Genomic DNA, 27488 nt, shown 5'->3' with positions numbered 1-27488 from the left:
AAGGAAATGAGAAGAGGGAAGGTATCTTGGGTCAGGGAGGCGAGCCTCTGTTATCCAGTCTCACCAGCCAGGATGAAAAAACTCATGGAAATGTGGTCTCGGTGATGGGTCAGTTCATTTACCTCAGGCTGAAAATAGGTGTGTTTCCCCCAGCAGGTGACTCAGCAGGCCCAAGGAGTTCCTCTAGTAAGAGGAAGTGGGGTGCTCAAGGGCCCTGATTTCCCCTAGGTGCCACAACAACAGGAAGGGGCTGATAACAGAACCGTTGCTTGCATTTCACAACTTCCTGGGCCAGCTGACTTTCTCATGCTCTCTTCCCACAAGCCAACAGTTCCAAAGCCGTGAGATTTCTGCTTCTGCCAACCTAGAGCTGAACGGTGCACCATCTCAGTGACAGCTTCCTTGCAGGTTTTAAAGAGCGGCATAAGGGAGCATGTCTCAGAGTGTGTATGTGTGTATGTGTGTGTGTGGGGGGGGGGGGGGGTGTCCATGTGTATGTACAGATCTGACTGGTCCGGGGGAAAAAGCAGGCTGTGTGTTGCCCATCCTGAGGGCTCCCTTGGCCTCTGACCTCCTTCCCTGACTCCCACCCACCCACATACACTGTGGACTGAGGAGGGCAGCTGCCTCTCTGATCCTGCGCTGGGCTGTTCTGTACTCTAGGGAATTCCACATACCCCCTTCTCCTTGCCCTGTGCTCTTCAGAAAGCAGCAGTCTTAAGGTACCAGGTACTTCTCTGAGGCTCACTGGAAGCTGAGAATCAAGGCAGCTCCTTGAGAACAGAGCCTCATCTCTGGCATCTGTCCAGTTAGGTTGGCATAATTACACGAGGCAATGAGGAACACGAGAGACCTAATGTATGCTCCTAACTCTGCCATTTCTTGCTATGTGACCTTGAACACAGCAATTCCCTCTGGTCTCTCATTTCTCCTCCTTCTCCCTATTTGTCTTTTCTGTACATAGGGGTCAAATCTAAGATATGGTACAATGATTTGCCACTAAACTAAACCACATGCCCAGACCTGTGTGTGTGTGTGTGTGTGTGTGTGTGTGTGTGTGTGTGTGTGTAGAGAGAGAGAGAGAGAGAGAGAGAGAGAGAGAGAGACTTGTTCTTGATATGAGCCCACCTAACCTTGAACTCAAGGTCCTCCTACCCCATCACTCGAGGGCTAGGATTATATCTATCTCTACTTATTTATTTTTTTCAAAAAATTAATTTAATTTTAGGCTGGGCCTGGTATCTATGTATACATTCCAGAAACAGAAAAACAACTATGGAAGACTAAAGAAACCCATGTAGAGGCTGAGGGATGGCTGGGCAAGTCAAGGCACTTACCTCTTACATTTGATAGCTTGAGTTCTATCTCTAGAGTCTAGGATGGATGGACTCTCAAAAGTTGGTCCTCTACGCTACACAGACCTAGAGCCACTGCATGTGTGCACATACTCCTCTCTGACACACACAATGATGATGATGGTGTTGATGAAGGTGATGATGATGATGGTGGTGGTGGTGGCCGTGATGATGACGATGTCATCCAGTAAGTCTTAGTACTGCCTTCTAACAAAACCTTCCACATTTCTTCACCTTTGTCTCTAGGCTGACCTACTTTGACCAATGACTTTCAGGATTGTCCTCCTCCAAGCCAACTGCCACATGTGAACGCTAGCCTGCTGGAAAGGGCACACGGAGAATAGTGGTGTCATGAGTGATAGCCCCAACCAGTGACCAGTTGAGTGATGGAAGCCACCTTCCACAGGCAAGCCAATGAACCAAAAATTTGAGTGAGTTCAGCCTAAATTGCTTGAAGCAGAGATGAACCACCATGGTGAGCCTTGACCAAGTTGTCACCCATAGAACTGTGAAAAATTAAGTGATTCGTGTTTATTTATGTGTAAGTGGAGGGAAGCATGTGCCTGGTGCACATAGGTAGAGATAAGAGAACAATGAACGTTAGTGCTGGTCCTCAGGCACTTTGGGTCTTTCATTGGCCTAGAACTTTCCAGGCACATAAGGCTAACCAGCCCATGAGGCTACCAGGGCTCTGTCTGTCTCCTGTCTCCCATCCTGCTGATTCTGGGACCACAGATGTATCCCGCTATACTTGGCTTTTTATGTGGATTCTAGGGGCCAGAACTCATATCCTCAGATCTGCAAGGCTTGGTTGACTGAGCCATAATCCCAGCGCTGGCTATAATGAATCTTTTGTTTGTTTGTGAGCCCAGCCTGCAAGGGCTGAGCCATCTCCCATGCCTTGCTTATTTCGTGTTTTGTTTTTAGCTACTGAGTTTTGGGGGATGATTTCCTCTAATACCTATTGACTATTTCCAACGCGCTAAAAAACAGAGCTGAGTCTTAAGTACAGTCTCATTAGTCCCTGTGACAAGCACGTCATAGATTTATTAATCCTAATCTCTGCTCTTAGAGAGGACGATACTGATGCCAAGAAAAAGGGGTTGGGCGTTCAAGGTCAAAGAACAGGTGGGCAAGGGAATAGGAGCTGGCGAGCAGGCTGTGCCAGATGCAAGTCAAGTCCACAGTCAAGTCCTGATGTCACCCACAGAACCCAAACGATCCCGTTCTTGCTTTCATCCAGTTCATGGTTTGTGCAAGAGACTAATAAGGAAGAGACAGAAATCAACATGAATAGATACAATGCTCTGAGATAGGCAGGTGTTTGTTTGGTGAGGTCACAGGGCCAGAAATGTGGAGCAGTGAGCTGAGAACATATTCCTATAAGGTCTACGAGGTCAGGGCTGGGTCAGGCTTCCGTCAGCAGCAAAGTTAGACAGTGGTTGGGCTAGACTTGTTCCAAGGCTTGAATGGTCCACAGTCCCCCACTAATATCCTGGAAATACTGCACCAGAGGGTGGAGGTCCTGGATCTGAGGCTGTATCCATGATGAATAGCTTGATCCTAGAGGCCTCTTCTCCACTCTTCACAGAGTTCCGTCCCAGAGAATGTTCCCTGGAGTCCCTCATGGTCACCTATGTTCCTTTAGGTTTTATTTAGTTTCAAATTGAGTATGCGTCCAGATTCGATGGACAACGTCTAAGTATACTACTATAAATGGTGACAACCATAATAATGCATATGCTTTCAAATGCAGGTAGCGAATGACTAGATAGTCATAGATCTCATGTTACCCTGCTCCAGGGCCCTCGGAGGCTGTCCCTCCATTTTAGTCTCTTTCTGACGTCCTTGCTCAAGGGGCTTTCGGGACAGGGGTACGCAGAGTTCCCTCTTGCTGAGTCAGCGCTTGTGGTGCAGACCGCCTGTAAGCACAGGTAACCATTTCCTCTCTGGATTCCTTCTTTTCTTCCAAATATGGTTGAAGGCCCGTTGTGGGAGGCTCTAAGCACTGCTTGATTTAGACCTGGAAAAAAAAAAAAAACAAAAAACCAAAGAATTTATGTTTGGCTGGTCGCCTGGCATTCTACAGTTTGAAGAAAAAAAAAATGCTTACTGGGTAAAGGGACTGGACTCTCCACTTTCCTAGGCAAATAATTTAGGGTGTGTGTTGGGGGTCAGGGGAGTGCACAAACAGCCCGGGCTGTGTCACCCTGTGGTTCTGGTTTGTGGCTAACCTTGTTACAGATTACAGTCAGAACTCAGAGTTCATCTAGGTGGCGTCTGTGGACATGGGCGTTCTCAATTTTCATTCCTCTGCTTGGGGCAGTGAGAAATGAAGATTATACCCAGGAAGGAACATGAGCCCCAGGGATTTTCCTCTGCTCTTCACCCCTCCTTCCCCTACCCTCAGCCCTCACATCAGGGGTAAGCCCCAGTAGCTATACTCTGAGGCCTGGCTCTGTCAGAACACACTAGAAACTGAGCCGTCTACCTTCCCAGAACACCTAGAGACTCTGAGCTGGCTGTTGGAACACCCTGCTTCAGTACACAATACAGACCAATAGGAAATGCAGGCCAAGGAAAGGGGCTGAGCAGCGAGGCGGGAATGACGAGAATGTGGGCCTGAATCACCTGCTCAGGACCCTGCGCAGGAAGGAAAAGGGTGTAGAAGTGTGGAAGGATAAGTGAGGTCAGGTCAAGGTATGCAAAAGGCTTCTTAGCTCATCCTCGGCCAGGGGCCAATAAAAAAAAATCAATCAATAAACAAACAGCAAACAGCAATCAACCAATATACAAACAGCAACTTGATCAGTGGTCTCTCCTCTCTTCCCGGCCACCCTCCCCATCAGCACCACAAGAACAGGTTCGGAAAATTAAGCGGGCGCGGAGGCCGTTCTTGGCTGAGCTTAGTGTGGGTACCATCTTTCCTGAGACACGGAATGTCGCGCGCGGTTCTTGGAATCACTCTGCACTGCAGGTCGGGAGGGTGTCAGCGTCTGCTGTTGGGTCCTGTTTTCTTGCCCTGTGTGTTTGTTTGTTTGCTTGTTTGTTTAACTCTCCTCTCTTCAGTCCTCACTAACTCATATACAGCCTGAATCCCGAACGAGTACAAAACACAAATCCTAGGCAGCCCAGGGTGTCTATTTTACAAGTTAATTTGCATATGAGTAGGCAGGCTTCTGAGGAGGAAGTTTGGTGAAAGGGCAGGGCTGACGTGGGAGGGAAGGGCAGGTTCCAACTCTTATTCTCAAGAACACCTTATTGTTTGTTTGTTTGAATAATGCCACAACAGACTCTATTGGCCATGAAACTGAAGTCCAAGGGGTGTGGCTAGTTTCTGAGGAAGCTCCATCGGAGAATCTGAACATCATTGTCACTGATCCCTGTTGATCCCTGTAGCCTTTTATGTCAGCTCTTCCCGGTAACCAGAGCTCTGTGTCAGGCCGGTTCCACCCCACGGTGGCAAGATGCCTGCGGAAGGTGAAGGCTTCACACCTGTTTGACAGGATAATGGTCTAATTTACTTTTATAAGATAACTCAGTGTTCTGGAGCTGTTTGGCTGAACTGGCTCTTCATCCCTTCAGCCTGTGGCTGTAGGCAAGTGGGCGGAGTCTCTGTTGTGATTTATAAAAAAGAAGGAAGGAAGGAAGGAAGGAAGGAAGGAAGGAAGGAAGGAAGGAAGGAAGGAAGGAAGGAGAGAGAAAGTGAGAGAGGGAGGGAGGAAGGAAGGAAGGAAGGAAGAAAGAAAGAAAGAAAGAAAGAAACAAAGAAACAAAGAAACAAAGAAACAAAGAAACAAAGAAACAAAGAAAAAGAGAGCAAGCAAGCCAGGGATATGTTTGGTAGAGATGAGGTATGGTGAGGTGGAAGGGGTGCCTCAGTGGGCCCATGCTGAGGCATCCCTTCCCCCTGAGGTACCAGCCGCAGGGCGGGTATAGTTTATTTAAGGCATAAGAAAGGGAGTTGGGAAGGGAGGAGAGAGAGAGGGAGAGGAAGAGGGAGAGAGAGGGAGGGAGGGAGGGAGAGAGAGAAGAGTAGAGGCTGGCCATGAACACGTGGAGAGAGGGGGGAGGGGAGGGACAGAGAGGGAAGAGGGTGAGAGAGTAAGAGAGCAAGAGAGTGAGGGGCAAGCAGCCCCTTTTATAGTGAGTCAGACACATCTGGCTGTTGCCAGGTAACTGTAAGGCGGAGCCTAGAAGACAAACTAACAGTCTCCTAATCTGCAGCAGTTTAATCATGGTGTGCGTGCTAGAAGGGAGTTGAGTCTTTTAATTCACTTGTGTAAACAGGGGCAGGCTGACATAAAATAGCCTCCTCCTCCACTCTATCACACAAGTGGCCCCTTCCTCTACTCCTCTTAGAGAAGGGGCTGCTAGGAAAAGCTGAGGGGCTTCTCCGGGGCTCTGGCTACCAACGGAGACACAGGCAAGGTAGAAAGAAATGCCTGCTGTCTCTTTCTGCAGAGAGCACATGACTCTCTTACTGTGGCAAGGGCTAGCCGCACCGGTCAGCAGGAGTATGGACTGTACATGCAGAATACCCTAGGCGGGGAGGGAGGGCAAATGTCCCTGCCTTGCTCACAGAGGACATGAACAAAGGGTAGAAGAAGCAAGAACCAGCTGGCCATGAAGCATGTGGGTGGCCAAGGGACTTCAGAGGTAGTCAGGCAGACGAAGGGTCCAGCCAGCTGAGGAACCTTCTCAAATGGCAGCACCCTGTGCACTGTTAAGGCGCCTTACCGGACTGCCTGGGAAGAATTCAGCAGGGCCTCCAGGGATGCACTCCAGCATTCCAGAGCATCCCTGTTCCCGCTCTTGGGCAATCTGACTTCTCCAGGCCCTGGCTTCTCTATGAAACAGGAGTGACACCTTCCAGCTGCTCTGGAATGAACCTGATCCAGAGCACAAGAAAGTAGGGGCAAGGGGCGAGGGCTGTCAAGGCTCCTTCCCCTAGTCCCAGCAGGGCCACACACCTCTGCATGTGGAGGTACTCAGGGCATAGAAGCACAGAGGAGCAAGCCTGCCTGGTGTGGGGAGACTTTGGGACCCGAGCTCCTGCTCTGGGTAGCTCTCTGGAGCATCCTCACCTGACCCTGAGTCAGAGGAAGGGACCACACTAGCAGAGGCTACACAGGTCCTACCAGTTGTTGACAGGGGAAATTAAAAGGAGACAGAAAAACTCACCAACAACAACACAGCCCCCTCTCTCAGAAGGGCACAGAGCTGAGGACCCTCTTCTGCCCCCTGCTCTGGAGGAGCGCTCTCTCATCTTTCTCCAAGCTCTTCCCTGACCTCCCACTGTAGCCTACCCTGCAAGACGCAGTGTGCTGGCTCTACCAGAATGCAGTTAGTTTCCAGGACCCTGGCCTCCTCCAGCTTCTGTGGGTGACTGGGGTTCAGGACTTCCCAGTCCTGGGATTACTCTGTCCCCTTCCCGAGGAGGGTTTTGTATGATGCTGGACTCTGTGTCTTGGAAAACTGGCTGGTTGGAGTGCCTTTTCTCTGCCACGCTTGGCCTCTTGTTCATATACATTATGCACCCCTTTCCAAATTTGTGTGGGCCAGGCAGGCTGCCCTGACTGACAGCCTTCTGTGCTCAGCGGGCAAAGGTCTAGACCTCAGCCCCCGGGGAATAACCACAATGGTAGGAAGAGCAAGTATGGAACAAGCTGGATGTGGGTTACAGCTCTGCTTGTTGGCTCTGTGATGTTGAACAGGCTACTTTCTGGTCTCTAAATCCCAGTGCCAATATCCCACCCACGGTGGTTATGAGGACAGAGAGAAGAGGAGCAACACGCAGGGAAGGTTCAAGTTCCGGACCTTCCCACCTGTCCATCATACCTTATCCTCCTCCATGAAGGTGATTGGCTGTATGTGCTAGCAGTCATGTGTTTCGAGCTGCCATCGCCTAACCATGAGGACACTTCTTGAGCTTCAAAGCCTGGGCAGCGGACACCATTTATTTCGTTTGCCCCAAGAGCTCCTGTGCTGGGGTAGGGGTGGGGGTGGGGGACTAGGGGTGGGGGCAGTGTTAAGAAGCTACCAGACTGTAAAGTATGGGATGGGAACACAACGATCATATCCCAATGGGTACCTGATCGAAATGGTCTTTAGCATCTGGACTGTCCCTGTACCTCTCTGCCCCTGGCTTGGATTCCACCTTATCATGGGTCTCCTCCCTCACACCTTCTCCGGGACACTTTCAGAACCAGGGATGATACCTCTCTCTTGCAAGTCCGAGAAACCTCTGTCCCAAACAGGCTTAAGGAAAAGAAATAAATAAGCAAGTAAATAAATAAACAAACAAAGAAACAAACGAATACAAGTAAATATTTTGGTTCAGGTGGTCTTGTGTTATGGAAGGCTGGATTTTGAGCTCAGATAATGCCATTACATTGTTTCTCTCTAGATCTCGGTTCTACAAAAAGAAACATTTTCAGGCTGGTAGTTTAGGCTCTGCATTGTACCAGGGTGCCAGACCTTGGCACACTGACTCCATGACGGAAGTACCGTTCAGGCTGTAAAACTCAGCACGTGGACAGCACCCGCGCAACAAAAGTAAAACAAAAGCCCAATCCGTCAAAGTTCATATAGTTCTGGAAAAGTGTAGTCTCAAAATGAGCTTCTGTGGTTCTGCTTCTGGCAAACCGTTTTGTTAACGGAAGTATGTCAACCTAGAATATGGTCTTTGTCCTTAATGGCCACCCTGAGAAAGGCTTGAGGCTACACTGGGATCTTAAAAACTCAGCATAGTCACTGGCCAGCTAGGACTTTCTGCTGACTGAAACCCGTGTCTGAGTAATGTTCTTTGGCAGGTATCCCACAACAGCGTAGCAGCAGAAGGGCCCAGGCCTTAGTTCCCCAGTGCTCCTTAGTAGCTCAGTACTTGGAATAGAGTCACACTGTCTCTGATTGTTGTTGGAATAGAGTCACATGGTCTCTGGTTGTTGGAATAGAGTCACGTGGCCTCTGATCATTGACTTCTGTCAAGTACCTGTTGCTAAACCAATCACCACATCCAGGGAGATCAAATCTATGAGTTAGTGGTCATGACGTGTATGGCTCTGGCGCCAACCTCAATAGCTTGATTGGATGAGGAAGAGACCCAAGGAGAGCGCACACTACCTCCGTCTCACTTGGAAGGCTCTTTGCAGCGTTTGGGATGCAGTAGATACTCTCCGGGTATTGAGATGAGACATGCTGGCTTAGCCACACAGCCTTCAGAACCGTGAGGCGGGTCAACTTCTAGTTATAGATTGCCCATATCCAGTCTCTTTCTTTTGCTTTTTCTCAAAAGAGAAAGAGAATTTTTTTAAATTGATTGACTTTTTGAGACAAGGTCTCTCTAGGTAGCCCTGGTTGTCCTGGAGTTCTTTGTGTAGACTAGGCTGGTCTCAAACTCACAGAGCTTCCCCTGGCATCTCTGCTTTCCAAGTACTGGGACTAAAAGCATATACCAGCACATCCCTCCCCCTTTTTTTCCTTTAACAGAAAATAGAGCAAAACAGCTATCTTATAGTTCCAGTAATCTGAAGAGAAAACTGAGGCTTAAATAAGTGAATTGGTCTGTCTGAGAACCCATGACCTACTGCTGGCTCCCAGGCCGGTATCTTAGGAAGACATCACAGGGATATGTAGAGACTGGACACTATACTCCGAAAGCTTGCAGGCATCAGTGTGCATCCCTTAATTTCCCTGAAACATAATCCAGATGGTGAATGAGGGGACGCAGAAGGGACTCCCACCTCGAGCTTCCTTAACCCTGGCCAAGGTGGAGATGGGGATCTTTGACTTGATGGCTGAGAAGCTGGCCAGTGCAGTCATCTCTTTTTCTTTGGAACTACTCAACACACCTTTGCCCACACAGTCAGGGAAGCACCGTGTCACACGCTGTGGCTGGACCGCCTTCTCAGGAACCCTGTAGAACAATCTGTTTCCTCTGGCCTCACAGACACATCATTTCTCATAAGGAACATTGTATTACTTACCAGGACACATTTTCTCAGTTAAAATAACTCTTCCATATCTCTACTCAGAGGTGGCTGGTAGTCTTGAGTGTCCCAAATTCACCTCTGTCACACACTCTGGGACCTGTCTTCGATTGGGGTGTTCCAAGAGATCCACGCGTTCATGCAGTTAAATGGGGATTCCTTGCTAGGTGCCAGGTTTCAGAGATACGGAGATGAACAACACTTTTGAGGGACTTTGACCAGAAAACTGTTGACATTAAATACCTAGCTTTTATAGGGGACTGTGGCTGGGGGTGGGTACAGGAAGGAGCCTGGTTGGACACTGGGGAACACTGGGGAACAACAGAGGGATGGGAGACGATGTGGCCATAATAGTTGTTGGGCACAGAGTCGGAGAGAGGGAATGGGGCAGATTTGAGGAGGTTAAGTCAGGAGACTTTGTATATAGATGGAGGCAGTCGGTGACAGGTCCTTTTTGTGGTCCCGCATCTCTGTGAGACTCAGCTTCCTTGCCCATAGAACAGTAAGTAATAGGGTTATAAAGTCTGGAGATCAAGCAAATGTAACTTCTAGCTTCTTAGAAGCTGTGCCCTGCTCCTGAGCTAAGCCATGAAGGTGGATTTAGGATGGAAGATGCTCCGTTGCCTTTCGGGCTTTTGACTATGGAACCTTGAAGAGCTTCTCCCTAGAACTAACTGCTCACTAGGTACTTGAATGTTAGAACTCAGTCTCCAGTGTGTGTGTGTGTGTGTGTGTGTGTGTGTGTGTGTGTGTGTGTGTTGGGGCATGGGGCTCTTCAGGAGTTTTCCATTGTATGTGGCCTTCAAGCATGCCTTACAGAGAGGAGGGTGGAGTTGGGGCTCAGTCTAATGTTGAGGCTGCAGCCCCTCCTCTGAGGGTCACGAGGCATGGTCACCTGGTCTTTCTTTATCCAACACTGCATAGTGAGCACACACCTGGGTTGCCTTCTCTGGACTTCATGAGTCACCGAGATAGCTTACCACGACAGATGGAGACACCGGGAGGCCTCAGGAAATTAGGTGGGTAGCCCAGGGCCACAGCCCATCTGTCAGACTTTCAGCTTATCTCCAGCAGAGCACCATCCAGTAGAAGTTTCTGGTAAGGTGTGAATTCCCTAGCACAGTTGCCCCTAGTCACATAGACATAGCAGAGGAACTGACCCTATTCATTTTGTTCAACTTAGAGTTAGATTTGAATTTAGTCACCATGTTTAGCTGATGTCAACCTAGACCTTTAGAAGATCGTGGAAAGGCCTAGAATGTGGAGCATCTCGTTCAGAGCAGCTTGCGATGGATGGGTCCAGAGATCTCAGGTGAAACAGTTTCCCCAGTAAGCTCTTGAACATCACCGAAAAGATGCTCCGGCCCTCAAGGGTTAACTAGATATTTCCTGCTGTTCACTGTGTTCAAAGACACCAGATGGGAAAGTTGGATGGCACTGGAGGTGTGAAGGCCCCTGGTGGCTTCCGAGATGGGAAGAGGAAATGCCCTTTTGCAGCATCCTGGAATATCAGCTTCCAGGCTGGTGTCTCAAGCAGTAGGACTGTTGCCTGGGAGACAAGGAAGGGGGGGCTGAGGGGGGAAAAGAACAGGGTAGGATGGGGGGGTGGGCTACATCAAGAACCATCCTTGGAAGGCAGTGGCTACAAACCAAAGGAGGACAGATAAGCAGGCTGCCCTGGACACAAGGCAAAGGGTGAGAGGATGCTGGGACCATGCCAGGTTCCAAAGGGTGCGGGGGGGGGGGGGGGGGACTGTGCAAATGGGAAGACTGAAGGAGGTAAGGGGGCTGCAGCCGCTGCTGGGGTGGGAGTGGGGACAGCCGGGGACCACAGAGGGCAGAGTGGGAGGCACCAGTTCAGGAGGACACTTCCCTATTGTCAACCAGCAGCTTTTGCAATGCAGTTGTCAGCAGCAGTCATGCAGCAGTAAGTGATGGAGGCCTGAGAAGTGACCTGTTACCATCTAATCTCAGCAGTCACCATTTGCCTCTCCACTGTCCCCTCCACGCCTCTGGTGATGGCTTAGTGACTCTCCTTGCCCAGCAGGTCGGTTTTCCAATTACTTCCAGCCGGGCCTGCTTTCCCCTGAATTTCATTTCCGGGCCTGTTGAAGCCAAATTAATTTTTAATCACCTTTGAGGTGTTCTGTTTAATTACCTGGGTTGAACTGATGAGAACAGTGTGTACGGAGGCGAAACTTTGGGGGTGCTTCTCAGGAACGGGGTGTGGGGTGTTTCTAGAGTGCTGTGCAGGTGGAGAGACATGGGATGCCCAGCAACATGACAGACTATGAGGACTATGACGGACGGTGTAAGAGAAAGAAGAGAACCTCGTGAGTCTGCCTCACGTGACACAACCCAAAACTTCCCCTTCAGATCCCTGCAAACGCCTGAGCTTGGAGTGGAGACTCTCACTTAGGAAGGAAAAATGAGCTGAGGATGTGCCAACAAACAGGCATGTGCCATCAAGGCCTGTTTATGGCTGAAACCCAGGTCCTTGTGCATATGAGACCAGCACTCTACCAACTGAGCTATGCGGGGACTCTGAAAACAGATTTTTAAAAATTCGGATTTTTATAAATAAATATATATGTGTGTGTGTGTGTGTGTATGAGTGTTTCCCCTAAAAGTTTGCATGTGTGTGCAGTGCTCTGTGAAGGACACCAAACCCCCCTGGAACTGCTGTTAAAGAAGATTATAAGCCACCAAGAATGGGTGTTGAGGATAAACAGCAGTCCAGCAGAAGAGCAGCGCTTGTTCTTGACCACTCGGCCCTCTCTCTAGCCCCAGGAAGTAGATTTCTAACATTATTTTACATTATTGAAGAAAGTTAAAGTAATACTTTGTGGTATGTTTTGTTGGAGACCAGCAGAATGGGTTTACACATTGCCCGTTGCCAACCCTCAGAGGCAGAAGCGAACAGTAGTGACACACACTGAATGGACCGCAAATACTTACTTCTAACCATTTCCAGAAAAAAAAAAGGCTCTCTGACCTTTGACCCAGGCCAGTTGTGACACTCTTCTCTCTTTTTCCCCCTAAGCTTCCTTGCAGCTAGGAGTGGCCACTTGTTCTCCTCAGTCAGGCAAAGATCTGCAGGGGAGACTGGTATAAAGCCCTGCTGTTCCAAAGGAAAGAGTGGGATGTGTCTGGGAACTCTCCCACCTACTTCCTGTCTGAACTGTGAGTTAGCCCTGGGGAGCCCACCCAGCCCTCTTTTAGAACCCATCTCCTGCTGAGAGACAGGAAGCACAGGGTCATGAGTTCAAGTAGAAGGGCTGGGTCCCCGTTGGCTACTGTCCAGGAGAAGCGGAATGCCTGCCCTGAGCACCTGCCCAGAGGTTAGGCTACTTGTAGCCTAGATCCGAGGAGCCACTTGTCTGCCAGGAACTTGTCAGTGGCTCCTGATTGCCAGACCCACATCAGTACATGGGAAAGTTATAAGGTAAACTAAGGTCCACTGTTGGATTCTGGGGTCCTAGAGGCAAAATTTCTCAGTGTTCCCTTATCCCCGAAACTCCTATAGCTCTCAAAAGATAATAATCAAAATAATGTTGGATGTTTTGGAGGATGTTTGAGAGATGAATAAATGAATGAATGGATGGATGAATGAATGAATGAATGAATGAATGGAAGCATATAGTTATCAAGAGGGAGCTACACAGAATTGAAAGCAGCCTGGAAAGTCTGACCTAGGTATTCTATTAGTTAACAAAGGAAACCGGGTTTCCATGAGTATAATTGGCTTTCCTATGGTCACAAGAGTTAGGAGGAAAAAAGTTGGGATCCCACCTTAAGGCTGGTTCAACTCCTTGGATACTGGCCTCTCCGGCCTCAGCTCCTTGGACATTCCCTGAGGCAATGCCAGACATAATCTGTAGAAGTAGGTGACAAATCTACCATCACCTAGGGGAAAGCATGAAAGGAAACTTGATGAGTTTGGACGACTGCCAGTCACTGCCTCTCTCCCTCGCATCCCCCAGTTCTGCTCCTAGAATTGCCAGGAACACGTCACCTCCTTAGCAGGTGCTCGGAACATATTTGGAAGATGAGTCCCCTCGTATCAGTGCACATTCCTCAGCAAAAAGTCACAGGCTGCAAAACTTCAAAAAAAAAAAAAAAGCAGGTAAGATGGATGTCATACCTCCTAGCTTCGCAATAGATTGGAATGTACATCCTTTGTTTCTGCATAAGCATTCTGCCACACTACGCAAGCCCAGGCTATTCATCACTTGCCATCATAGGAAAACGGTGTATGTGCTTCAGAGAGCCACCCACTGTGCCAAGCACGGCGACGTAAGCCGTCTCATTTGAACCTCCTCACAACAGGATGGGGTAAGTCTTTATGGCTGACCTTCTTTCATAGCTAAGGAATCTGAGCTTCCAAAAGGGTAAACTACCTTCACAAAGGCCGCACAGCCAGTTGGTGCCAGAGTCGGGTTCAAAGCTGGGTCTGTGCCTGCGTGGGATAAGAGGGGAGGTGGAATGTTGGAGATGCAGCTCGGTTGGCAGAATGCTTGCCTAGTGTACACAGAATCCCAAACTTGGTCCCCAGAACTGCATAATCTGGGCACAGTGCCCCATGCCTGTGCCCTAGCACTCAGCGAGTTGAGGAAGGAAGACCAGAAGGTACAGGGTCATTCTCGGCCATATTTGCGGTTTGCGGCCAGCCTGGGAGACCCAGACTTGGGCTAGTGAAGAACTGTGGATATGAACTGCAGGATTGCTGTAAGGAACAGCTGACACCCTGAACTCTGCACGGAGAACGCTGTAGTGAGAGAACTGTCGGGGAGAGAGGAACATGGTACCAAAGTAGGAATGGGTGAGGCTCTGTGTGCCCACAGGACATGTCCTTTCATGGGTTGTGGGTCAGGTTCAGCCACAGTGTGATTGCTCAGCTGATGTGTGTATGCTAAAGGGCAGGGTCCATGCATTAGGAGTGGCTGGGCTGGGCTGGTGTGGTGTGCTGTGTTTCCCGTGGGGATGGCGGTGATTCATTACCCTTCCCAGCCCGCTCAGCTTCTATCAGGGTTCAACTTGTAGTAAACAAGTCAGAAAATGCCATCTGGGTGAGAAAGAGACGGGGGGGGGGGGGGGGGCGGGGAGCTTCCGAGGTGACCCTCAGTGTCCTGTCAGCCCCAAATCTTCCTGGAAACTACACACTGGATCCACAGAGCTCAGAATCTCTCTCACCAATGGCAGAAAACCCTTCTTCACCCAATTTCCGATCTTTTTTTTTTTTTCTGGAATGTTCTAGAAACTCTACTCTCCTGGGATGATTCTGAGATATAACCACTCCAGCTTGCGCTGGGGGTGGGAGTGGGGGTGGGTGTTCTGCTGCCCAGAGGATATCTGTTGGGGTGCTTCTGGGAGGTGTGCATCAATAAATCAACCTGTGCATGCTATTAATCAACAGTTTCCCTGAAGTCTGGCCAGCGAAATTCAGGCTTGTTGTCTAAGTGAGTAGGTCTGACGTTCTCGGAGCAGAGAACACAGGAGACACAGTTCAGCCCGCAAGATGAATAAAACCACAATCACAACAAGAGCACAACTAGAGGAACGATTAATTGTCAGATTGTGAGAGTCTCCCTTGGTTCACCAGGGCTTTCAAAAGGACAGGTAAGACTAGCCAGTTTGCCCCAAAAATAGGCCAAACGAGACTGGAAGGGCTTGAGCACTAGAAGTTCAAGGCTCTGACCCTGGGAGGCTGAGGCTAAGATGGTTCTAGGACTGGTTCCCTCTGAGGCTGTGAGCAAGACTGTTTAACTCCTGTCTCGCTTCTGCTGGCGACTAGCATTTGTTTGTGTCTGCTAGTCTCTACCGTTGAAACAACCACATCTGCACAGACCCCGTTCCAAGCAAGGTTGCATTCTGAGGTACGGAGGTCTAGGAGTTCAATCCATGAATTATGGATGGCGACACATAATTTAACCCATAGCATAACCAGAAGCGGGTTCCACATATGGATCACGCACAGGATCTTCTTTTGCCAGTCCACACAGATCGCCAACGAGTCTTCCCGAAAACGACTTGCACTCCCCCGGCCCCGCCCTTCGAGGTGGTAGCCGGCCTCACCTTATCTTACTTGCAACTCAGGTGTGACTGGCCCCACCCTGGGTAAGAGGTTACTGTGAGCAACCAACACTGGGAGATCATGGAGGAATGGGGCCAAGAAGGGACCTCAGGATAAAAATAGCTCCAGCAGTAGGGGTAGGTGGCGTGTGACCAGATGACCTTTGCCCTTTGAGACTTTGAAAGTCACCAGGTTGGGATGACTCAGCTCTCCGCTCATCACCTTGGGGAAGAGTGACCGTACATGGGGGGGGCGGGTCACTTCTCTTTTCCTTCCTCCCCTGGCAGCTCTTCTGGAGCTTCCAGAAGCCTGAAGAGGATCCCATGACGACACTGATGTAATCCTGTGTGCCCTGTAAAAGGGGGGTGGTGGATCAGAACTGAACTGTCTTTCAAAGCAGGTGGGTGACTCAGCAAAACCACCCAATTTATTCGCACGTCATTTGCACAATAAGAGAAGGAGCTTGCCCTTCCCGCCTTAACCTAGTGAGGCTCAAGCTGAGGGGATAATTTGGCCTTGGTGTCCAGGAAGGTTTCTGTGCACTGAGCCCCATTAGCTCTGTAGTTTGCCCTTACTTACGGCACAAACATTAAGGATATTTGGGAAGAGACCCTTGATAGCCCTGAATGTGGTTCCGAAGTGCCTGTCAGGGGTCATCTAGGAAAGGCTGAGGCTAGCAGGTAACCTTCCTGGAGGTGGCCCACTGTCTTTGCATAGCTTATGATAGGTGAACTCGGGCAGGCAAGGTCCCAAGGGACTTCATTCCAGGATTGCTTCTTGCAGCTGATATGTCTTTCCTGTCACTGTTACATTCCCTACGGACTCCTGGGCATTAGCCCACCCTATTGAGCAAATTCCACCCGGTCTATGTGTCTGTGTGAGGGACTTCTTTCCTTTCCTTTTTGTCCTCTCTGGTTCAAAAAGCTTTAAGAAGCTCTGAGCCTCTCATGGGGCCAGAGGAACCCCGGGCTGACTTAATTCTCCATTGCTAACCACATGTGTTAATTCGCCAGAAATTAGTGGTTATTTAAGCACAAAATAATAAAAGAGCCAAAGAGTTAAGTTTATAGCACTTATTGAAGCACAGGACAGTAATAAAGAGTTGAGTTCCAGCACTTGCTTAAGCACAAAGAGCTAAGTTTCCCCCAGCGCTTATTTAAGCACGGATTTGAAGAGACGCCAATGGTTTTCAGCCACAAAATAAGCAAGAGAGTGTTAAGTTTACAGAAGCCATCAGCTTCTTGCCCCAAGTACAGTTAGCCAGGATTACAAAGCCAGGGCATCAGTCTTTGGCCTTCGTCCAATGACGCTGTGTTCCACCTCAGCTCTGAACTCCAAAAGGCTGGAGGAGGCCCCCAGCAAGCGCCAGCACCGAGATGTAGAAACATCCCAATTCTCGGTGGTGGTGGTGAGATGTCTCCGTGGGAAGAGGCGCTTGCTGTCAAGTTCCATGCCCTCAGAACCCATGAGGTAGAAGGACAGAACTCTGAGAAAAGCTGCTCTCTCTCTCTCTCTCTCTCTCTCTCTCTCTCTCTCTCTCTCTCACACACACACACACACACACACACACACCTACCTCCAACAAATAAATGAATAAATGGTTAAAAATTTGCTGGCTCTTGGGCCTTGTCCCAGAACTATTAAGCCAGAATATGCATTTTAACAAGAACCCCAAGAGACTTGTGCACTTATTAAAATTCTAAGAGCACTTACTTCCGGGGCCTCGCTCTCACTGTTCTGGGTCCACGCCAGTCCTTTGGTGAGAACGACCTCACTCACTCGGGGAGAGCTGTGTGCCTCCCCTACTCTAGCCCCAGATCCAGCACTGGGACTGCTCAGCTCTAAACATGGCCCCCCGGGTGGCCCTGGAACTCAGTTCCAGAGCTTAGGACCAAAGCTCTTCCACCATACTCTTCTTCAGCTTTGGATGGAAGCCCAGAGCTGGGAGCCATGGGTACCACTACAGTAAATCTAGGAAGAGCTCTCACAGAGAAGAGGGGATCTCTCTGGGACATCTGGGACATGCAGCAGACAGAGAGCGCTCCCCCTGCTCACATCTTCTGAGCTTCAGCTTTGTCTTCCCCTCCACCCGACCCCCAGACTGACCCTGGGCTGCTCCATCCTTGTAAGGCCTGAAGAACAGATCTCATGTGGTGAGCACCCGAATGAGGTAGATAGAGGTGATGTCAGACCAGGCACATGATGCCTAAAGCCCACACCGGAGCCCTAAGGTGGGGCAGCCAGCAGTGGCCAGTCTTTCAGGGGCGGTGGAGCCGCTCATACTTCCCTTCAGAGCAGGTATGGGGACTGTTTTCTGGAACCCAAGCTCTAACCATCTTGGCTTTTCTGCCCACCCCTCAGGCTTTGGACTGAGCGCTCTGGACCCATTAATGCAAGGTCTGACTCTTCCAGACTGAGAGACTGCTGAAGGAAGAAGCAGTGACCCACGGCTGAGTACAGTGGCCAGGGTTCCAGGGTACACATCTGTCAATTCACCCCTCTGGAGGCATGGGCTGCTGGTACGATGTGTGTTCCATGAACACAGCTGGGGCCCAAATGAGTTCCCTAGAGAGTAACCTACGTCTGGGGTTTATCAGAACAAAAGAGGGTCAGATTCTGTGAATCCCACCAGCAGGGATGGTGGGCAAGCAGTGGATGCTACCAGGGAGGGTCAGAGCATCTCCTTACACAAGGATTGGGCCTGAAGTCCCGGGAGGGAGGGACCAGGAGGCTGACATGAGTGTGAATATGGCTGTGTGCACAGGGCTCTTCTCTGTGTGTCTGCAGGAAGTGAGTTCCGTGAGAAACTGTTTGGTATAATCCGTGAATACTGAGAGAACTGTAGGCTGTCTGTGGGGAAGAGGGAGCAGGTGTTGCCCTCTCGCCTGTGAATCACTAGGTGAGTGCAGTATGGATGGTTTGAGCCCTCCAGTCCCAGACAGCATCTTTCAGCACAGATGTACCTACATACGAGACCCTCATCTCAGAGTCTCTGGGAACTTCTCAGTACTCTTGTCAAAAATCTGGGGAATGTTTACATAATGGCCTCACGTGCTTCAGAGCCTCTGTCAAGCCTGGGAGAAGTGAGGAAGGGAGAAGGTACTGGGAGGAAGTGGGTAACAAGGGGGCTCCCTATCGGAGGGCTCATGCTGCCGGCAGATGAGCCAGGGCTGTATGTCTTCTCGGCCTAGGGAGGTGAAAGAGTTCATACAGCCAACCAGGAAGCAGTCACTCTGACAAGCCAAGCGAAGAGATGTTTGGCCACCTGCATCTGACTTCTAGATCGGCTTCTGTTCTTGGGACCAGCAATGCTTGAATGAAAAGCTCTGCTGATGTAAGTGGGTGGCAGCTTGCCTCAGATCTTCCCATGTTCCATCCCCACCTTGCTTCATCCCTCAGCCAGGGACAGACCCCTGCCAAGAACAGGAGGATGAGTCTCACCTGGGGGGAGGGGGGGATGGTCAACACCTGGACAAGAAATGCTACTGAGCCTGGTGAGGATTCCAGCCCCACCCCTTAACTCACAGGGCCCACCTTACAAATTGGGCTGCCTGAATGTCACCACTGCTGTGTTTCTGGGCAAAGCCTTTTTTCCCTCTCAAGTTCCACTGAGGGAAACTGTGAGGAAATAAATTTTCTCTCAACACCCTGTAGGCAGACTCGGGCTTGCTTTCCAATGGTTCATAAGTTAATAACATTTATTATTTGCCGCCTTTGTGCCAAGCGCCATTAAACAGATCTTTAAGGAGTGAGGATGCTACTGTCTCCTTGGCTTAGAAGAGAAGGCAGGAGATTCTGCCAGGCTCACAGATAATCCGAAAAACCCCTGTCCTGAAGCTGGTACCTCAGCAGCTCCCTACCAGAGCCCTGGCATAGACTGCTCACCTCTTGGGAAACAGCAACTAGTAAGATTCAGGGAGACTCTATTTTCTAGGTGCTGGACCACAGGGTGGGTGTGTTTAGGAGACTGGAGCCCCGGAGCACATGGCAAGCTCTCTGAGATAGCATAGCCAGGATGCTGGGGAAAGCTAGCTGCAGTGGGAAGTCATGGAAGAGAGAGTAGAAGCTGAGTTTGTCCTGCAGAGAGTCAGGAGAGACGCCAAAGGGAAAGCAAGACGAGCAAGACCCATGGCTGGCAGGCAAGTGAGCACCTAGCAGCAGCTGGTTACAGACAGAAATAAGCCAGGCTGCTGTTCTCCCTGGGTCTGTCAAACTTCAAGGGTCTCTGAGTTCTGACCACCTGTGGAATTTCTGGGATGAGGGACCGCTCTCTGATTTGCTCCCTCGTCTAAAGTTTTGTCCCTCATTTTTCCTCCTTATTTTGTCCCAGTGCCTGCTGCAGAGAAGCCTGGACCCACAGGGCACCGGGCATGAAGGAAAGCAAGCGGTTCCGTGTTGAAGGCAAGGGTCTCTGTCCTGCAGCAGGTATGCAGAAAGTCGCCTCCGTGGTGGAAGGGTCTGAGTGGTATAGACCCCATAGCACAGCCTCCTTCGCCTCACACTCTCCGTGATCTCCCCAGTCTCCTCTGAACAGCCATAAAGCTAGTCATTAAAATGTGCCTCAAGGTCGGCAATCAATCTCAAGGGGGTTTTAGTTTATTGTCTGGAGGAGGAAGCCTTCCACTGCCTCTCTTGTCACTGAAGAGGCATCACATAAAGGACCCTTTAATCTCACCCAGACATCTCATGGGGCACCATGGCGAGTAAGTCCCCTCCCTGGCAAACACACGGGCTCGTTAACAGGGACCTTTACCACCAGTGACACAATGGAACTTTCTTTATAAGGGTTGAAAGGGCACAGGAGTTGCAAAATGTCTTAAGGGCCATGAATTGTAGACTCCTTCCTGCCCCTCTGCCTGGGGTCAAATGTGGGGACACTCATGCATCGGTGCTATGCCTCCTATCCACTGTGCACCTTGCTCATAGGTATGTGGCCCTGTCAGATTTCTCTGTCCAGGACCATGTCTCTGTCTTGCCTGATATCCCCACTGGTGTGTCTCTCACAGTGCGGTGTAGTATGAGGACACTCAGTGTGAAGAATGTAAGCCACAGGGAGCCAGCTAAGGAACATAGAATCCTTGAGTTCACTCTGACTCAACACTGGGGTTTTGGGCCTTGTAGGATACTTAGCAGTATCCCTGATCTCCACCAGTGTGATACCAACAGCAGCCTGCCAACCTGCTGGACAACCAAAACTGTCCCCATACATTGCTCTGGGACAAATTACCTGGCTGTGCCAACAGTGTGCATGGCAGAAGTCTGTGTACAGAGAGCATCAGAGAGCAGACACTGATGTTTGGGATGCCCACGGGACCTTGTCTGGAGATGGAGGTGGGGATGTGTGTGGTACCTTTCCCACACTCTCCACGGAAGCTCTTTGTCATTCCTCTTTAGAAGGTGTCAGGAAAAGGGGGGCTGCTGTGGTCAGAACCCTTGCTATTTTATTATTAGCTATTACGAAGCACCGAAAGCCCCGAACTTGGCTGAAGTGCCCTCTTGAGACAAGTTATGGGATGTGGGATGACTGTCTGTTTTCAGCGTCCAGCACGCAGGGATTGGGGCAAGCCCATCAGCCTAAGATGGCGAAAACTATGGTGCCAGCACCCATTACATCAATTTGTGAGAAAACTACGCAATAAATGGCATCTCTTACTGTTCCTGAAATATTACTCAGCTGATTTTGCGTTTGTAAACAGAGGTTGAAAATACATAATCATTATTTTGAAAGCTTAAGAAAAATGCGCAAGTGCTAAGATGAACGGTCGCAGAAAAAAGGCTGTAGTAGAAATGTGCTTGGAAATCAGACGGAGCTGAACTGAGCCCTGCTGAACTAGAAGTAGCTCTTCCCTAAGGGCTCAGGGTCCTTGCCCGGTGTGGATGAGGAGGGCTGTGGATGATTGGGCTTCTCTAGGGGCTCATGAAGCCTGGTTGCTGGCACAATCTTGTTTAATGAATGATCAACGTTAATGTTTTATGCTTCAGTCAGCTGGATCTAGTCATAATTATTTTTAGAATTAAAAAAAAAAAAATCTCACGAAACAACATAAAGGTGGCGGGCGAACAGAGAGCTGCTCTTTAGACCTGGCTCCGGAGGCTGACATAGGGGCACTCTCTGCTTTCCCTACAGTGAACTTCCTGCCTTTGAACCCACTCACCACACTCCCTTTACGGATCTCAGGGAAACCCCAGAGCCACGGTGCAACCCCTCCTCACCCACATAGGCCCGCTCCCTGGCCCAGGTACGCGTTGGCTTCTTACTGGGACTTGAAGCAGCACACGTGGGCTCTGGTTCTCACCCACCACTCTCATCAGGCGGGGCTTCCCCAGAACAAAGGGTGCCATCTGCTCAAGGACAAACCCAGACTTCATTTCTGTTGGTATCTTCTTTCACCATCTTTCCTTCCTTAGGCTGTATTTTAAATATTCTCAGTCATCCTATCAGACGGAATGTGTTTCACTAAAATGTCAACTTTGTACAGTAAATGGGTGACCCGTGGAGGAAAAAGGCCACCTACAGGACGCATGAACAGGTTTGCAAATTGTAGACCTGATAAAGGACCAATATCCGGGATATACAAAGCACTCCTACAAACCGCTGCCACAGCCATCAACAGTGACAGAAACCGGGGAGGGGGGGGAGGCGATTCAGCCAAGCAAACACTTGTTTTTCTTCTACAAGTCATAAAATGGTCAATAGCCATGCCTCAATGCAGGAGTCCCAGGAGAAATGCAAATCAAACCCACACCGGGCAGTGGTGGCGCAAGCCTTTAATCCCAGCACTTGGGAGGCAGAGGCAGGCGGATTTCTGAGTTCAAGGCCAGCCTGGTCTACAGAGTGAGTTCCAGGATAGCCAGGGCTGTACAGAGAAACCCTGTCTCGAAAAACAACAACAAAATACAAAACAAAACAAAACAAAACAGAAACTACTTCCCACCTATCAGAGCAGCTACCATGTAAAAACCATTACTAGTGCTAGTAGGATGCCCTGGACACTGTTGGTGGGAAACAAACATGACTAACTCTGTAGAATACACTCTTTAAAGAAATGAAGGAAGGGAAAGGAAAGGGGAAGAGGAAAAGGAAGAAATAGAATTATTGTATGGCCCAGTAATTCTGTTTCCAGGTAAGAACGCAAAAGAGTATTTTAAAGGTCATGGAGGCTGACAAGATGGAGGAAGGGCAGGTTTAGCTGTACCTTCTGGGTCACCTGGCAGCCATTGGTAGCTGTGTGGAAGGTGGTGGTCATGTACTTGGAGGGCAACAATATTTTTGGCACTCATCCTTCTGGAGCTGTATTCGCCTTGGCTGGAAAACAACCATTCCTACTTTCCACAACCCCGACAAAGACGAGAGAGGAAGCCTGAGACCTGGAGGGAGGGTAAAGGCACAGAAGGTCTCCTTAGGTAACATGCCAGAATGTTCCAGAATACAGACTTTTGTGCTCAGACTCCACTTCATAGCAAAGTCCCCTTAACCCCACCATGGGCCTGCCTCCACACAGAGGTAAGTTGGAAACATGGGTGCTTAGAAAGGCCTTAGAAGAAAACACAAAGACGCTGTCCAAAGCTGAGTGCCCAAGGCCGGGTGTCCAAGCCTGGGTGCCCAAGGCTGTGTGTCCAAGGCTGGGTGCCCAAGGCCAGGTGTCCAAGCCTGGGTGCCCAAGCCTGTGTGTCCAAGGCTGGGTGCCCAAGCCTGTGTGTCCAAGGCTGGGTGCCCAAGGCCAGGTGTCCAAGCCTGGGTGTCTAAGCCTATGTGTTCAAGGCTGGGTTGGACAGCCTGGGTGTCCAAGGCTGGGTGTCCAAGACCAGGTGTCCAAGCCCGTGTGTCCAAGGCTGGGTGCCCAATCACCCAGGCACTTGCCAGGCACCATCGTAGGCGCACCGGGCCCAAGAGGAGAGGATGTGGGTTTGAATAAGACCCAGACTTGGCCCACGTTTGTCGAAAGTGTAACTGTGAACTCAGACATCTAAAGATGGATCACAGAACAGTGACGCAGTTAGTGTATGTGTGCCGAAAACTGAACAGAAGCAAAAACAAAGAGGACAAAACAAGAAACCCCTGAACTTAGAAGTGGCTGGAATTCAAATATGCATTTCCCCCGGAGGTGTAGGTGTGTATGTGAAGTCTGTATGCAAAAAGAGGCAGACACCGTTACTCTGCAGGGAGATGCAAATCCAAACCACAGTGAGATGCCACCTCACACCCAGCCTACCTCGCTAAGGGAAAGGACAGATCCTGACAAGTGTTCAAAGAGGTGAGACATTGGAATTCTCACAGCTGGCAGACATAACAAAGCAGCTCTGTTAAACAGTTACTTTTCTCAAAGTTTAAAAAATAGGAAATGAAAGTTACATATGAGCCAGGGTTCTGAAAGAAACAATGTCTAAGACTTTAAATTCAGAATTCTTTGTTCTTTCTTGACAAGAAAAAAAAAAGAAATAAAATTGCTCGTCAATTTATACACTAAATACATGCAAACTGCATTGGACTGATTTTATTATTATATTTCTACTTTATTTAAATATATGCTGAGAACAAAAAAAAAAAAAACAGAAGAACTGTAAAATCAATAGATTTACTTTTTACCATGAGGATTTTTCCCTCTTTAATATTTTATTTAATCAATGTTCTCAACCTGTGGTTATGACCCCGCAGGGAATCTTCTCAGAGGGGTCACCTAAGACTATTGTAAAATATAGATGTTTACATTGCTGTTCGTAACAGGAGCAAAAATACAGTTATGATGTAGCAACAAAAGTAACTATGGTTGGGGGTCAGCACAGCGTGAAGAAGTATATTAAAGGGTTAGGAAGGTTGAGAACGGCTGATTTAAATGTTTCATTTCAAGGGCTGGGGTACAGCTGTGGGGCAAAGTGTGCCTGCTGCAAAACCATAATTTGTATTTCTGACTCCATAACCTGAATTTGTATTCTGAGCACCCACAAAAAGCTAAGAGCAGCTGCTGGTAAGCCCAGCACTGTTGGGGGGGGGGAAAGGGGCGCACAGCGGGTGGCGCTCAGAAAGACAGCTGTAAGGGAACCAGCCTTTGAGCCCGACTGCTAACATCTCAGGAGTTTGGCTGGGCCTCCTTGCCAAAGATCCTCACTTCTGGGTTAAAGGAGACAGAGAGGGTCACTTGACCCTCACCTGAGTACCCATCCCCCAACCCCAACCAACTATACACAGTTCTTCCCCAATTTCGTGTGCTCTTGAGAAGGCTAGAGGATCTAAGTGGGGGAGGATGAGAGATAGGCTCCATCTCTGTGGACAGAGCAATGGGGGAGGGGCGTCCCTGCTGTGTGCAGACTTTGTAGGGTAGCTGCTTTAAAGTTGCCCTTGTTTCTCCCTCTAATCTCTCACCCATGTTCAATAAGACACACACACACACACACACACACACACACACACACACTGCAAAAGGAGCTACAAGCTAGACTCAAAAGACCGTACTTTGCGCTATTCCATCTATATAAAATGCCCAGAATGGGTAAATCCTCGGGACGCTTAGTGGTGGCTGGTGTCTATGGGTGAAGGAGAAATTGGTGACTGGAGTCCTGGGCTTATTTAGGGGACGAGAAACCTACTGATAGAGAGAATAGCTGTGCAATTTTCTGAACGTGCTAAAGAGCAATGGGCTGCAACTAAAAGGAACAAATGTTATCTTCTATGAATTGTTTCTTAGTGCAAAGAAAACAGATACAAATAACCGTGAGGTGTGAGGGGAGCAGAGGTGTCTTAGCAAGGGTTTCTATTGCTGTGATAACGCCAGGACTAAAAGCAACATGGGAAGAAAGGGTTTGTTTTATTTTACCTGTCCTAATCACAGTCCAGCGTGAAGGGAAGTCAGGGCGAGAACTCAAGGCAGGAGCTGATGCAGAGGTCGTGGAGAATGCTGCCTACTGGCTTGCTCAGCCTAAGACTACCAACAAAAAAGTTGGCACTACCCACAGGGACGCAGGCAATCTAGTGGGAACATTCTCTTAGCTGAGATTCCCTCTTCCAACATGACTCTAGCTTATACCGTGTTGACATATGAGCAGCATATGGTTCCTGGGCTCTCATGGCGCTGCAGATATTTCCTAAAGAGAGGGAACCACTTGAGCCTGCTTGTCAGGGGCCACCAGGAGCCATCGGATGAAGTGGGGAGAGGACAGTGTGAAAAGCGGCAGATGAAGGTGGGAAGTGATGTCATTCTGACTATTACAAGTTCTCCGTGTGTGTGTGTGTGTGTGTGTGTGTGTGTGTGTGTGTGTGTGTGTGTGTACACATGCTTTGTTTTGTTTTTGTTTTTGTTTTTTAAGACAGAGTCTTACTCTATAGCCAGCCTCTCACGGAGCTCACTGTGTATCCCAGGCTGACCTCAATCTTCTGGCAATCCTCCTGCCTCAGCTTTCTAAATACTGGGATTATAGGCATGGATCACATCCAGTCCGACTTTTTTGTTTTGTTTTGTTTTTGTTTTGTCAGGATTTCTCTCTGTAACACAAGGTGTCTTATTATTGTTCTCTCTTCCTTTCTTTCTTCCTTCCTTCCTCCCTTTTTCCTCCCCTCCCCTCACCTCCCCTCCCCTCTCCTCCCTCCCCTGCTCTCTTCTCTTTATTTTCTTCTTGCAGTCTGGGAATGGAACCTAGGGCCCTGCACATCCTCCTTTTACTTCTTGAGTGTTGTGGATTGCAGGCATGGACCACACCCTGCATTCAAGAAGGGTTTGGCTTTCTATCCAGCAAAGCTTACCCCTAACTCTTAACCCCAAGCCTCTAGAATAGAAATGTCAGCCCATTTTCAGTCAGAGGTAGTGAGAGGCTCCAAGGCAGTACACTGAGCCAAGACTGAGCTTAACCTCCAGGCTCTGCCCAGGTATACAGGGGTGTCCCCGTCGCTGTCTGGTTTTTTGTTTGTTTGTTTGTTTGTTTGTTTGTATTTGTTGTTTGTTTGCTTTTCTGCCTCTGGAGCTGGATTCTCTCAAAGCCAGGAACCCAGTACTGCTGATGATAATGAAGATGTAGGGATGACTCCTCCTAGGGTCTCCATGACTGTACACACCCTGCAGGAAGTGGGGCCGGGCAGCAACTGCTGGGGACCTTCCCATATCCTGCCAGAGGAACTTTCTGGTCTCAGAGTAGGTAATGCAGGGAGAACCGTTCCCTGTGCCCCTAACCCCCTGAGGTTTGTGTTCATCCTACTAAATACGTTTATCTGCTCTACAGATCCCTAAAGTGTCCTTCATCTTTGACCAACCAAAGACCCAGCAAGACTCTCAGAGTACTCCTACTCTGAAAGGGGGGCAGGGGTTGATTTCAAAATGTCCAGCCTTGTAAATTACTGTAGTATCTGATGTGATGGGCCAGCATAAGGCCTGCTCCAGCATCCCTCACAGGGTCAAGGCCCAAGGTCACCTGCTCTTCAGTATTCTGAGTCATTGTCTGAGTCCTGGCAGTTGCTGCAGTGGTCCCGGTCCCCCGAGTGTCTCTGCATTGGCTGCATTGGTTCCTACTTAGTGTTGCAGACTCCCAGGCCTCCATTCCACCTGCTCTGATGCAGGCGCAGAATTGGGTGAAGAAGTTGTCAGACCCAAGTCACAAGAGTCAAGGCAGGAACGTGGGTCTGAACACAGTAGAGAGTTACAGGAAGTGTGGAGACAGGCGATCAGAAGCCGGAGGTTGGGACTTCTCGACCCGAATGGTGGATCAAGAAGGAGGAACGCAGGCCGGTCCGATCTGCCCTTCCTGGGGGTGGGGTTGAGGTAGAACCATTTAATGGAGATATTGACCTGTGCACTGAGGAGAAGATGTAATAGGTGGGGTTAGAGGGTAGAACTTCTGTAGGCTGGAAAGGGAACACAGGGCAGTCATAGTGTAGAGAGAAAGAAGGCCCATGAAGGATCCTGATTTGCAGGCTATCCTCTCCCACGCAGATGTCTTAGCACAGGACACAGAGGTGAAAATGGTTTCTGTGTCAGCTGGGCTGAGGGTTGAACTTCACTTTGTAAGGAGGATGTTTATTTAAAACAAATTGCTATGTTTACTCAAAGCTTGGAGCTGTGGGCCCTCAGTGAGGAATTATCAGTG

General features: G+C 49.4%; 2 long non-coding RNA genes across 2 annotated transcripts; one reads left to right on the top strand and one right to left on the bottom strand.

Annotated features, from left to right (window-relative positions):
- Nucleotides 1-297: 297 nt before the first annotated feature.
- Mirt1 (myocardial infarction associated transcript 1) lies at nucleotides 298-23882 on the top strand. The gene is made up of 10 exons (NR_028427.1): nucleotides 298-408; nucleotides 1602-1786; nucleotides 13330-13472; nucleotides 13591-13681; nucleotides 13902-15819; nucleotides 17781-17938; nucleotides 18207-18318; nucleotides 18611-18753; nucleotides 19750-19844; nucleotides 21547-23882. It is a non-coding gene; the product is annotated as a myocardial infarction associated transcript 1 (long non-coding RNA).
- 4833407H14Rik (RIKEN cDNA 4833407H14 gene) lies at nucleotides 2363-4472 on the bottom strand. The gene is made up of 2 exons (NR_167900.1): nucleotides 4275-4472; nucleotides 2363-3378 (listed from the first exon to the last, which is right to left on the bottom strand). It is a non-coding gene; the product is annotated as an RIKEN cDNA 4833407H14 gene (long non-coding RNA).
- Nucleotides 23883-27488: the final 3606 nt, after the last annotated feature.

The sequence above is a fragment of the Mus musculus genome, chromosome 19 (assembly GCF_000001635.26).
Source record: "Mus musculus strain C57BL/6J chromosome 19, GRCm38.p6 C57BL/6J".
NCBI lineage: Eukaryota > Metazoa > Chordata > Mammalia > Rodentia > Muridae > Mus > Mus musculus.
This window is presented reverse-complemented; position numbering and strand designations above follow the sequence as displayed.